At 28.0% G+C, this 14,757-nt stretch overlaps 1 pseudogene; it reads left to right on the plus strand.

Moving 5' to 3' along the window:
- Window positions 1–4,716: 4,716 nt before the first annotated feature.
- Window positions 4,717–7,907, plus strand: LOC148936548 (uncharacterized; annotated as a pseudogene).
- Window positions 7,908–14,757: the final 6,850 nt, after the last annotated feature.

Consider the following 14,757-nt stretch of genomic DNA (forward strand, 5'->3'; position numbering starts at 1 on the left):
TATGGACCGGTAACGGGGGCTACGCGATAGCCCCAACCACCCACCCTTTACATCCTGTAGCCACATCGCGTACGTAAAGGGATCGGTATTTATGGTACTGCTACATTGATTCGTGTTAAGCCGCTGGTACTTGACCTTCTGCTGTAGAGTATTCATCACTCACGACCGCGAATGGATTTCCTTTACTTCGATCGTGCAGGAATAGCGTGTAATAGATCCGTTGTAGAATGTCTAAAGATTTTATACTTCAAATTATTCATGTATGTAATTCAAATCAAATAAAAAAAAATGTAATTGTAAAATTTGATATTCCAAGATAAATTAGTACTAACTATTAACAGTTAATTAAATGCTATTAAATTTTCTTTCTCTTATTTTCTCTTATACAGAATTATTAGAATTATCGCGCGTAATATTTTTCTTTTTTTATTTTCTTCCTCATTTCTTCCTAAATCTTCAGTAAATATGTGGACAAGTGATAAGAATAATGATATTGAAAGATACATTTGAAATGCAAGGCACGTCGCAGACATAAATTATAATAACTCAGATAATCTAGTAGCAAAAATAAAATACATTTTATGTCATATAAAAATTGTACGAAACAATCTCCTTCTAATTGATAAAAATATCCCTTGTTAGGTATAAAGAGGTTCATCATGAACTCTTTACGAAAGCTGTCGTAGCAAGAACAGTATTACTAACAGCTACAGCGGTTGTCAGGCGAAATGGTGATGCCTTAATAATTGGAAGTAAGAGGGTGTCAGATCCGAGAAATGTAACTTCGCAGTAATTAACCGTCCCTGAGAAACCCACCGTCGTAAATGGAGACAATTCGACTCAACCTTCTACTCTAATTAATAGCGGTATCCAGAAACGAATATGATATAGAACCTCAGGTACAAATCAAATTGCACCGTATATATACATGTTACATACTTATAATTATTACAGATTTCTGAATTAAATCATGATGAAACTTAGATCAAGTTATAATCACGTTAACCATTCGACTAAATAAACGACCGTGTGTTTGTCTATGATGGTAACATATATTACATGTGTGTGTGTGTGTGTGTGTGTGTGTGTGCGCGCGCGCGTGTGCGTGTGTGTGATGTCACTGTGTTCCCTAATTTTACATATATAACATATATAACAAAGCCAAATTAAATAAATATTACATTTAAAAATTTTAGTATATTTTGTTTTATTATTATTACTTCCTTTTTTTCCTTCTTTCTGTTGTTTTATCAACATATTATAGTTTTATAGATACATAACAATAAAATATGTTAAAAATGTATAAATTTAATTTTACTAATTATTTAATTTTTAGAATGTTCTTTATAAATTTTTTACATATATTGTATATATCGATATACGAAAAATATAATTGCTAATCTAGTTATGATAAAGTAAATTTTTTAATTTTTTTATTAATTTATCTTACAAAACTTATTAAAAATGCAAATATATAATTACTTATTCTTCATATAGCAAAAGTTATTAACTTAAAAAATCCAGATTTGTTGAAACTAAAATCAAATGAGATATTCTATACGTATATTTCATATCGCGGATATGAGCTCGCAATGTCATGCTGCAAGACGCGACATAAATTCAAAACGACAAATTAACTTCTTGTGAAAAATGTTCTAACGTATAGAATATAAAATACTAGCAAAAAGAAATAGTAATTTGTTTTTAAGGAAAAATAAATAAAATGTTTCAAGAAAAAAAATATTTTTATCAATAATAAATATTTTTATTTGATAAAATTAATAATTATACGCTTAAGATAGCTTTAAGACTTACTCATTTTTACCAAAAAGTTTTAATGAATTGAATAAATTTATTATTTAATCAAAGTTCAGAAAAATTAGAAAAAAAGAAATTTTTTAAAATATTTTCCTATTAATTTTACCTCAATCTATTATAAGTTTTATAAGCAAACTGTAATGTAGCTTACAACCAGTCAAGGTTTAAGTGCTAAGTCATGTTTAACGTCGACAATCGCATGTAGCTAGATTGATGAATAATAACTACCCAAATACCTACTTAAGCAAGGATAAGGTTTCAAAAAGCGTTTTCAAAATGGCTCTAATGTCATTACAATTGAGAACATAATCTATACTTTGTAACAAAACACTTGCAATAAACTCAATTTAAAAAGAAATAGAAAATATATGTAACTCTATGAGAACATGAGATTTTAGCCTAAAATTTGTAATAAATTTTTCGCAATTACATTAATTATATTACATTAAAACAAAATAAGAAGAAAAATTATATTCATATTTTATATTTAATTCATCATTTTTTTAAAACTTTTAATTCTTTTATTGTTACTTTTTAAAATTATAAAATATGTATTGAGAAATAAAGTTAACGTTAAAATTAATGCTAAAGATTTATTAGAAATTATGTTAATAAAAATGATCATTATTAAATTAAAGTATACAAATATATATATATATATATACATATATATATATATATTTGTACACTGTAATTTAATACTGATCATTTTTATTAACATAATAAATATATTTATTATGTTAATAAAAATGATCAGTATTAAATTACAATGTACAAATATATATATATGTATATATATATATATATATATATTTGTATACAGTAATTAATGTAATTACAGTATACAAATATATATATATATATATATATATTTGTATACTTTAATTTAATACTGATCATTTTTATTAACATAATTTCTAATAAATCTTTAGCATTAATTTTAATGTTAACTTTATTTCTCAATCATATATATATATATATATATATATATATATATATAGAAATAAAAATAATCTATGAGTAATCCTCTCTACGCAGAGGATGACTTTTCAGAGTCGTCAGAGAGATTTAGTTCAACCGCAACAGCTCAATCCTCCTGAATTTCTCACATATCCCTGAAGCGCCAAAAATTAATTTTTAAAAACAATCCTATGTATTGTAGAAGTACATTGTAACTGAAAGTAGCGCCATATCCTTCAAAACCGTCTACAACTGCTATATTTCATGAACTGCAACATCTTATAACTTGTGTACTTCTAAATGCATGGAAAATTTCAATAATCTAACATCCAAGAAACGATGACGCATAAGAAAAAGAAATGATAATAGCATGAACACTTGCTAAAATTATTTATCTCTTCGTCTTCGCTTCTATTTCGTTTCACTCTGTTTCATTCTGTATAAAATTTCTATCGTGTTTGTACTTGTGCCTCCTTATCGCAATTGGTCTAGAACGACGCATATAGACCACTATCATACAATGGAATATATTAAGTAAGATAGGAAGTCTAATGCGCGCAGTCCTTGCGTTTCTTCTCGACGTTTCCTAAACTGTAGAATCCCGCCTGATGAACCCCTCGCCTTTTCTTCTTCCTTTTGTTCTGATTTCTCTCTTCTCTCTTCTCTCGTGCGCGCGCGCGCTTTCGCCGTTTCCTATCCCCCCAGGTTCTCTTAAAAGCTCATGAATTTCCAACACACCGCCATCCTGCCCGTTTCGCGTCGCGTTAACTCGAGTACCACGTTTGTCTACGCAAACACTCGCATATTTACGCGAAGGGATACACATAATTAGATACGTACTCAAGTCGACCTGGGCTCGCAGGAGTTAGCTTGTACGTGCTGGTACAGCTTGTACATCCCTATGCTCTGCGCTTACTCTACATTGACACGAACATCAGCAGAAGAATTGAATTTACTCTGGTGAATTATAATTCATATAAAATACCACAAAAATTTGTCAACACATAAAACAAAGTTGTATAGTAATGCAACATTATATAATTCTTACATTATGCCATCTAATTATCTACTTTTCTTGCATCAATTCGAGGATATAGATTATTCTTTATTGCAATTTAGATTTTAATAATACTTAAATAATAATTAAATAACAATCAAATCTTAGTCAGAACTACTAATTACCTTATACATTTTTTTAAATTCTTCAGATAAAACTTTATCAAATCAAATATATTATAATGATATTATTAATAGTATTTTTATTATTTTTTTCTCTGTAAATCTTTCTCCCGTAAATCGTTAAGCACGTTTTTCTTTGTGATTCACGAATTAATCGGCGAATATTAGTTAGAAATGTTGGAGTTATACATGGACGGATAAAATATGATATGAAATCTGTTTCAATACTTTTGTTGGTGCTAACGACATGGATATTCATAATCTGTATTGCTACCACATGTCACAGTTTTTAATTCATCCGCGGTTTACCAGTGATTTATTTATTTGTGGTACGTATATGTGACTTTCGCAGCTGCAACCGTGAATTACGAGTGCGGTCAAAGAGATTTAAATGAAAATTGACGATGATAAATCGTTCGGTTTCATTAAAATAGAACAGTTTCAAACGTCACTATCTCGTGTATTATTTCTCTCTTGTATTAAAATTAAGTTGTATATTATATAACAACATCAATTTATATATTATTTGAATATATTAATAAATATTACACAATAAAACATCTCTTATCTTTCAAATTCAAATTCAAAATTGTGTAATCTAATATTAGTGAATAATTTTCACATCACAAATATAAGTTTTACATCACAAATATAAGCGAAAGTGCAACTAAACGAATTATTTTGATTCTTTGTAATTTATTCGTATGTATTTTTCATTCATTTATAAAAGAGTTTTCTTGAAAATTTAAACATGAGAAGATGGCGGTACCTTATACCGCCATTATCAAAGGATTCGACAACTTCGTATATGTACGGTATGCTATAAAGTTTCTTACCAAGTATCCGGCGTTTAACGATGAATTCTCGCCAGCATTTTCACCGGTAGAACTACTTGCAGTGGTTCTAGAGACGAGCGGTGGTACTGCTGGGATAAGGGCATAAATTCGCACCCACCTCGCGGCATATATCGTCGCGTACTTTATGCTCGCTCCAACTACTACATCTTTGCGTGTGGCATGGTGTGAGAGAAGCGTCGTAAGGATCGTGAGGAAACGTAGCGAGCATTTCAATTGGTTACTTCGATGCGTTCGGCCTCACTTTTGCAGACGAGAAACGCGTCTCTCGTCTATCCCCCCCCCCCTCCTCCTCCTCCTCCCTTCCCCACTAAAATTTGCAATTCCCACGTGCATATAACATCGAAACTGGGGTGCGTTCATATTTCTGCTTCTCCTCAACGTCTTCCTTTGAATTTAACGCAAAGAAAAAAGGCTAAAGCCGTATGCATCTTCGTGCCGAGAGAGAATAACGCGACCGATAACGCCACCGCGATGGATTCTCGGAGGAACAGTTTACGAAGTCATACATGCTGCGAAAAGTAAACTTGAAGAGGGCTTATCTTAAACCGGATAAAGGCAACGAATAAGAAAAGTACAAGCGTAAACTTGTCATGCAGATTTGACTTTGCGTTTCTTCGATGATGCTCTCGTGCAAGAAAAGGAATCTTCGTCTAAATTCTCTCCGTGTAATACTTATTCTTCATTATATTATATAGAAAAATAACTAAGTCTATATTTTTTATAACATAAAAAAACTGAACAATAAAATATATAATAATGTATGATAAGACGAATGCTGCCATCATAACTTTTCTCGTCAGTATTACGATTAATTTATTGCTATAGATGTGTTATAGATAAATAAATCGTTGCAAAAGTTGCATGAAATTTTCCATTCCTTATGCAAAACAATTCTCAAGGTTCCGAATAAATCTGAAAGATTAAAGATTAACTGTAATCAAATTCCAGTCGTAGCTGTTAAGAAACTAATCGTAGATATTACCTCATGCGGAATGGATAAGAAAAGCCTTCGGGCTATTTTATTTACGCGTACCATGCGCTACCAGCAGCAAACCAAGAGCTCGAAGAGTGTCCTCGCAATATTCCTTTCACCGCCAATCCACGATCGCAGTCCGATTTAACCAGGGGGTGCAGCGGGAGGGGGCTTTCCTCGAGCCGAGAATTTCCTTTTGCACGGAATCGTGAATCAAGCTTAGTGCGTCACAAAAACTCGGATAACGCGCGACTCTCTCCTTCTCCACCTCTTCTGTTTTGGTCGCGTATCCTGCCGCCTCTTTTCAAACTCGTTTGCTAAGTGGGTCGAGATCCGATAATCATGGAGGAAGGATAGACCGCTTATTTGTCTGCTCAGCTTTGCGTAACGAAATTATTACACGGCGGGCCCTCTCATCGCTAACGTAATTGTGTCATTAACTAACCGGGCAATGTATTTAGTTGGCGACTCCGCATAAAAGGTGAACATTCAATTGTGATCAGTCTACATCGGCCGTTCGAGCGTAGTGAATCATAAGCGAATCAATCGACAGTACAGATCGAAATTTCGTTTAACAACTCAAACATTTGTAAAAGTGCGATAAACGAAACACAAAAATTTAGAGTAAAGTGTAAAAAACGATGATTAAAAGAATATCGGAGTATGTCAGACCAAAAGTCTGGTGCCCACAAGAAGATTATCATATGCCTGGGGACGGTATTTCCACATCTGTCACTTCTGCTTTTCCGAGCTCGACTAATGAGAAGTGCGAGATTTATCACAATATCAGGACAAAACGTGAAGATGGAGAAATTTTTGTCTTGCAACCCTCGACGACGATTAACACCGATCCAACATATTACAGGTATCTTAATTAGTATTTTAATTAAAAATAGATTAAACTAGAATTTGTACGATTGATATTTTTAAATTTAAGATTATATCATTTTTAATTTTATTTATTTAAAACAATAAATAATTTAGAATGTTAGGTGTATAGAAGCAGTTTTTCAAATAATTCTCTCGAAAAAATATGATAGAAAAAAAATTCGTTATATTTTATATAAAATTTTAATTTAATTTCATAAAAGATATTTTACGATACAAATAGGAGACTCCACTTTTTTTTAGGTAAAATTACGTAATTTTTTAAAATTATAACATAAGAAGTAATTAGTAAAAAAATTCTAATTGTTTTGTTAGATTCTTAAATTATTTATGGAAATGAAAATATTCAATAGTTATATTTTTTATTATACAATAACGGTTATCAAAATTAGACAAGATTTTCTCATTTATCACAAATACAATTTCTGATAGAAGCGTATTTAGATTCATCGTCGATTCATGCCGCTTTATAGTAATTCATCGATTAATAAATTAGACCGGAAATATTGAATAATTTGGTAAGCTGTTACTCTGCTTGAGTAACTAATTATTTAATCGCTCGATAAATGCGATAAAATATGATTGTAACATACAGTTTATGTGTTATTAAAATTATTAATTTTTAAATTATTTAAATTAATAACTTTAATTTAAAATATTGATTGTGTTCTATAATAACTTTTATAATTGAAAAATATAATATATTTATTATATAAATTATATATTACAAATATTATAAATTTTACTAAATTCTCAATATTTTTCAATATTTTCAATGTATTGTATTATATAACATGTTATAAAATAATGTTATAATAAAAAATCATCAAACCAATTAAATTAAAAATTAATCAAATAAATTTAATCATATAACATTTAATTATAAAACAAGAAAAAAAATTCGAAAAAAAACTTTGTTTAAACTTATAATTTTTATTTGATATTAAAAATTTATTTGCATTGTTTAAAAATTTATTTATATAATTATATAATTAAGAAAATATGACTATATAATAAATGAAACAAACGAAAAATATACGCAATTTAAGTAGAAAAAAAATTTAGAATAGCCTTGTGATTACTTAAACAGTTTATTTTTGTTTGATAAACTAAGATAAGACTTGTTATTTGTAATTTTAATTATCTTACAAGTGCATTTTTTTCATTCGTCATTTCGTGCATTTAAGTAAAAGAATACAATTATATTCTCTATCGCAATATTACAGTTATTAGATAAAATTTAGAATAAAGTTGCAATATTTAATAATATCGATATATTACAAATAAGTAATATATATTTAAGACATAAGAGTTAAAAAAATTAAAAAAGAGCCATTTTCTAAAATTTGTTTATGATATTTTTAAATAGAGTGACCAAAACAGACGTTACAATTGAAACAAAACAGAAATTCGGTTGATCCATACAAAAATGAAAACGTAGCGCGCTTTTCGTCTCTAATGAAACGGCATGCCCGAAAAGAGATAAAAACGTCGGTATCCAGGTCTCGTTCTGGACGTTGTTCACGTGCATCTTTGCAGAGCATTCCTCGCTCGGTATTCCTCAACGCATGCACGCGCGTGCCATTTGTTCGGATCAGTGTCTGCGCAGAGATGTAGCGTGGATGCAAAGTCAAGAAGCGACTGCAGTTACGAGTCGCGACTGCGACGGCGATGCTCAATATATTCCTTTCAGCGCGACTGGTCCAGACGAAAGATATAACGTTTGGTTCTCTCTGAAAATATATACCCTCTCGATATATATTGTCTCGATATTTTTGATCACCGCATCGAGTGATTTATATTTCAATCGAGTGATTTCATAGATACTTTGTCAACAATGTGTTTTTCGAGCGTGTTTTTTATGATTCGCTTAAGCATAAAAGAATCGCTTAAGCATGAAGAATTATATTTATATTTATATTTATTATGATTTGGGATCAGTATATATAATATGTAAATGTTATAACGTTTTTATTAATTCATACAGATATTATGACTTCTTATATTATATTGATTTGAAAACTAATCACAATTTAGCATATTGAAATAATATTCGACGTTATACTAAGAATATTAATATTATTTGCACAGACAGACAAATAACATTAAAAACAGTTTTTCCAGTAAATTCTTTCGTTATGAAAACTAAAAATTTTGGGATTAGCTAACTCAAAATTGTCTTGTTTGCTAACGAATAAAAATAATTTTACTAAAGTTCAATTGTCAATTTTATTTGTCCACGTTTATTTTTGCGAATTGCATGTCATGTATGTTTATCATGTCTATTTCCACATTTTGCTTACTAATGCAATACTGCAACAAATCGTTTTATATCATAGAACATAATGTCATCGGTTATCGAATTCGAATGCCATTGATATTTCAGAATGGCAATAAATTTAAATGAAGTCAATAAAATAGATCCAAATATCAAAAGAACCCAAGATAGTAGCGGTGAAGTTCTTTCGCGAAGTATATAAACCTCTAGTTTTTATTTGCAACCTCGAAAAAGCATCGCGATTTGCCGAGGCGACCCTAGGTAAGATTCTTTCCATTTGGACGAAAATAAATTGATAGGTGAACTCACTTTCCTGAACTTGCTCGCCATTACCCCCGCGAAATGGCAAAGGAAGCAAAAGATGCTACGCGGCTCTTGCTTCAGAAGCAGGACGAGCGAAAGAGGGTTTACATTGATCAGCAAATCCCATCGGTTTCACCATTAAATATTCACCGTTAACAGGAAGCCCGAGTGAAATCGTTAAGCTCGTGGCTTTGCGTCGCGCTACAAACACTGCGACTAAATACTAAATAAATGCAGTCCTTTTTATGCAATTTATAATTAATTTAACAATATTTTACAAAATATAAAAATAACAATTTAGTTTTCATTAAATATTATTTATATTTTTATCGTAAGATTGTTTCGTTATCGTAAGATTGTTTTGAATGCTTTATAAACATGTGATTCTTTTTTTTTTTTTTCTTATATTTTCTTTATACTTCGAGATCAAATGTCTATTGATAATATTTGGTCTCGATGATATATTAATATTTTAAAGATAAAAACATTTAATATTAAAAATTAATATTAATTGATAATAGCAATTGTTACTTATGTAATAAATTATCAATAATTTTAATGTATAATTAATATAATTTAAATATGTATCTTAAAAATGTTTTTAATATTAATTTATGTAACAATAGTTTAAATTTCAAAAGTAAGGTAAAACTATATTAACTATATTAACTATGTATCATATTTAAAAATTATATTATATCAAAAATTAGAAAGAAATATGTTAATTTTGTAGTTAGATTTTCTCACAATATATATTCATCATTGTATTGCGTTGTAATTATGTTAAAATATTAAATAAGATGTAAATGCATAATGAGTGTGATGTATAATACATACGCATATATGTAAGACAACTTACAATGGAAAATTACTTACAATGAAATAATAAAGGCAACATGATACGTGAGATAATAAAGGCAATATGATACGATAAAAACATGGCATATTGAACAATTAAAGCAAGAAAATAATGAATTCACTCATATTCAATCAAATAGCATTTACATTGAATATGTTTAATATTCTTGCTATTTAAGTAACCGCACTTCTACGAATATGTCACGCAAATGCTTCAAAATTTTATTCCATCAAATCTTTATTTATTTTATTACATTATATAAATTCTAAAACTTCATGCAAGAAATTGCCAAAAAATAGCTAAACTCTGATCCGTTTTTCCATATTAGATAAAATAAATTAAATAAATATTTAAAGTCTGAAAAGAATTTGTAGAATGTATTTACTTTGTTGTAAAATTTAAGTGTCTTAATAACAATTTAATAATTTAATATCTGAATATATACAAATTGTTAATAAAAATCTTTATTTGTCATATGTCGTTAATATTTTTTACGTGATCACTTCATTAAAGCAACAAGTCAGACGTTTTCATATTTTATTGCAACTTTTATTCCATATTTTAGAAATAAAAGAAAGAAATTATATAAAATATTATTTGTAATTTCTAATTTATTATTAGAAAAGTTTTTATATATAAACAATGTTTTTTTCTTTAGTACTAAAACACTAAATTTTTGTACAAAATAATAAAAAGTTTTAAAATTATTTCCTATAGATATATTTTCAATATATTCTCAAATGATATAAATTTTATTATAATATATAATGTTTTATAAAACACTCTAATATCTGTAAACATAAAATAAAACATTCTATAGTAAATTTTTTTTGTTTTAAAAGAAATTATTCTATTAAAAATATCGATGTTGAGTAATAAACAAACTTTCTATCAATAATATATGTAGTACAAAGAATTAATGTTAAAAGGAATATATTTGTATAATTATATTTGTATTGTAAAGTAAATTTAATTTATCAAATCTATTAATTATATATATTTAATGATTACAATCAGAGCTTAAACTATCTATTTAGTGTTATGAAAATCGATTTATAATTGTAAGCTGTACTTTGCAATATGAATTTATTAGTATTAATAAATCTAATATATACAATCAACAAAATACAGAATAGATTTGTTAATGTTAAAAACTAATTGCTATTTATTTATCTCGTGTTTCTAATTCCCTTTGAATATCTTTGTTTCTTCCATATGAGCGTCTTCGCTCTCAAAGAAAGTTTAGATACAAATGATTATTTATTCATTCTTAAGACGGCAAGCGCTCGATTTGTCAAGCTTGTGCGAAATCGAGTCGGTCGTTATAACAGTCCTTTCCACAGAATGCAAAGCTTTCGCGAAGATTTAGGCAGGTTCGTAGCCTAACACGTAGGCGAGCCCCGGACCAATGTATTTGCATAATTGTGCGTACAAATTCCGAACTTCGCCTGAGAAGGATTTGCTGCGCGTATGATGCCACTGCCGCGGTTGAGCGAGAAGTTTAGCAGAGAGAGAAAGAGAGAGAATTATACCCAATGAATTATTTATGCGGAATGTACGTCCTTTTAAAAGCCATCGTAATTCCATTGCAATGCTGGTTTACCTAACTCCATCGCGTGGAGAAGCATAAGTAATGATGCTTCATGAACAAATTCATTAATTTTCGAAAAAAGCAAATAATTGTCAAATAATATTAATACACATTTCATGAATTTTGTAAAATGATAATTTGTCTTATTGATAAAAAGATGATATAGTCACATCTTGCCTCGATTTATTTAAGTTTGTTTTAATCTGTAAAAGAATAAAAAATATGTAATAATATTTTAATAATTTAAATATATTAAAGACATCTGCATTAGCAATCACATCAATCGTAACAATATATTGATAGATATTTTTGGTGTCATTTAAAAAGATCGTTAAAAGATTTATATAAGTTTTTCATAAAAACTAAAATATTCCTCGAAGGAAGCATCAATCAAATTAGAGAAATTATTGATTCGTCACTCCTTATGATACGAACAGGATATATGCTTTTAATAGCAAAGGATATTTCAATAATTCATTACTTTTGATAAAAATCGCGCAGTACAAACTAGAATTATATTATAGAAGATATTAAAAAGGAAGTATATTATAAAAATTATGAACGACTTGCATAGCCTAATTAGCATGCTTATAATAATATGCAAATTCTATATAAATATATACATGGTGATATTGACTTATAATAAAATATAATTATATTTTATAAATTGCAAAATAAATAAAATATAAAACTTTTTCAACGAGTTCATTACAAATTTTAATTTTATTTTAGTTATTTTTAATATATCGTTCAGATATTAAAAGTTTATTCTAAGTGATAACATATCTTATAACAATTATATATTTCAATAGCATTTCTAAAAATTAATTAGAGCCACAATAATCTAATATAAAAACATCAAAGTTTATGAATTCTGAATTATAAATGATTAAAAGTTGATCAATGATGTCATATAAAGTTTTCGTCGACATTATACTTATAAATATACCTGGCATTTAATATTGATTTTCGTAATTCAGTTGCATAACATAATTTATATTAAATTATAAAATATGAATATGTTAGAATCATGCTCAAAATAATTAATATTTCAAGAAATAATTATTATACATACACACATATGAAATAATTATCAATGACAAAGTTTACAAGTAACAAATTAAATAATTGACAAGAGGCTTATTATGAGAGAGATTACTCAACTCATATAGTTACTACGTCATTATACTATATCTTCCCTTTTGTACCTCTGTTTCTTCATTTCCAATTTATTTACAAAATATTCACCATCATTTATACGATCATTAATTACAATCATTTAGTAATCATTAAAATATAACAATCACGATATTTTTCAATATTGCTAACATCAATCGAATATGCGTATTTTATTATTTGTTTCAAAAAAGTAATCTAAAAAAAATATAATTGCACAAAATTATAATAAATCCCTTCCCTAATAAATCCCCATATTTACGATGTCAATTACGCAAATTAACGGAATGAACAAAGTTCAAATAACGGAAAGATTTAACAAGTCTTTAATGTACACAAACGTCATATTTATGCTATGTTGTATATACATGTTAAAACATGAGGTTAATTACAGCGGTATTTATTAATTAAACGCATCGCGACCCGCAGACCAAAGGCGTTTCTGTAGCAAAATTCTGTTTAATTAATAAATATATTGGAAAATAGCGTCGAAAATTTCACTCTGATATCATGTGATACGATGCGATTAATAAAGTTAATAGTTAATTAAAACATGATGGACCATACAAAAATATACAATCGAAATTAAACATATATACGTTTTGTATACCATATATAACGTATTATTATTAATAAATGCTTGAAATACCATAAATTTTCATTATTTAATTCATTTGATCCAACGATTCGTATATTGCACTGTGCTTTCACACTAAAAATAATAATCAAATTATGTTTAAATTTGTGGAAATTTAAAATATGTTGCGAAATAAATTCAAACTCAAGCATCATTAAAAAGTCACACAATCGTCTACAAATAATATAAAAAAATATAATAATAAAATTATTTATATTTACTCTATTTTATCAGATTAAAAAATATTTATTTTAAATATTTAAATCAATAAGTAAGATAAATATCTACTTCAATAAATACCGCCTTAATATGTTTATGAGAAATTTATTATTTATTATTATTTGTGAAATTAATCATGCGATTGGAATTGCAAATTGTAATAATATTACGTATGAAGAATAATCAGATTTTCTATTTTCTGGTACTTATTACAATCATATTTTAAGGAATAATGCGATGACATGCAAAATGACTTACTATATATTTACTTGTTCAAGATTAGTCTTGTGAATGCCTTAGTACGCTGACTTTGCGTACACAACAACAATACATTAGGAAAGTAAAATGTCAAGGCAACAATATTGATTCAACAAAATTATTTTTCAAACCTGCGTTCGGCCAAGTTTTTAAATTTTCGACAAAACTATTCTTTTTATATATGTATACTGGTAGCTAAATATAGTTTTCCTTTTAATTTTTATTTAATTTTTACAGTTAATGGTTAGTAGAAAAAAGCATTTATTGAGTTCTTTCATCGATTAACATTGTTATGTACACTTAAGGCTTAACATTGTTATATACACTTATAGATTTATTGCAAAATGCGGTAATACAAACACGTATAATTGATATAGTTATTGCATATTCCTCATGCAACTTTTTTTACAATTCGTCATAAAAATTCAGAATGATTATATGCAACAATAAGCGCCGAATAAGAAACTGTATAAACGATATTTATCTCCATTAGTATCCATCCACAACACTGTGATTTTTTTTTCTTAGCTACTCGCACGAGATTTTATTTACGCAACGCAAATGTATGCTAATCAAACAAATATTTTATTCATCAACGAGTGACTTTTATTCGTCTTTATTTTTATTTTCATATTTAACATTTTCGAGAATTCTTATAAATTAATCATTTATAAATATTTTATTGAAAGGTCTTTTCCTTGTCAAATCACAAGAAATAACCACAAAGCGTTACCATTTTGGAAGATTTATAAAATGTATGT

The sequence above is a fragment of the Pogonomyrmex barbatus genome, unplaced genomic scaffold (assembly GCF_055798465.1).
Source record: "Pogonomyrmex barbatus isolate J1 unplaced genomic scaffold, ASM5579846v1 scaffold20, whole genome shotgun sequence".
NCBI classification, from domain to species: Eukaryota; Metazoa; Arthropoda; class Insecta; order Hymenoptera; family Formicidae; genus Pogonomyrmex; species Pogonomyrmex barbatus.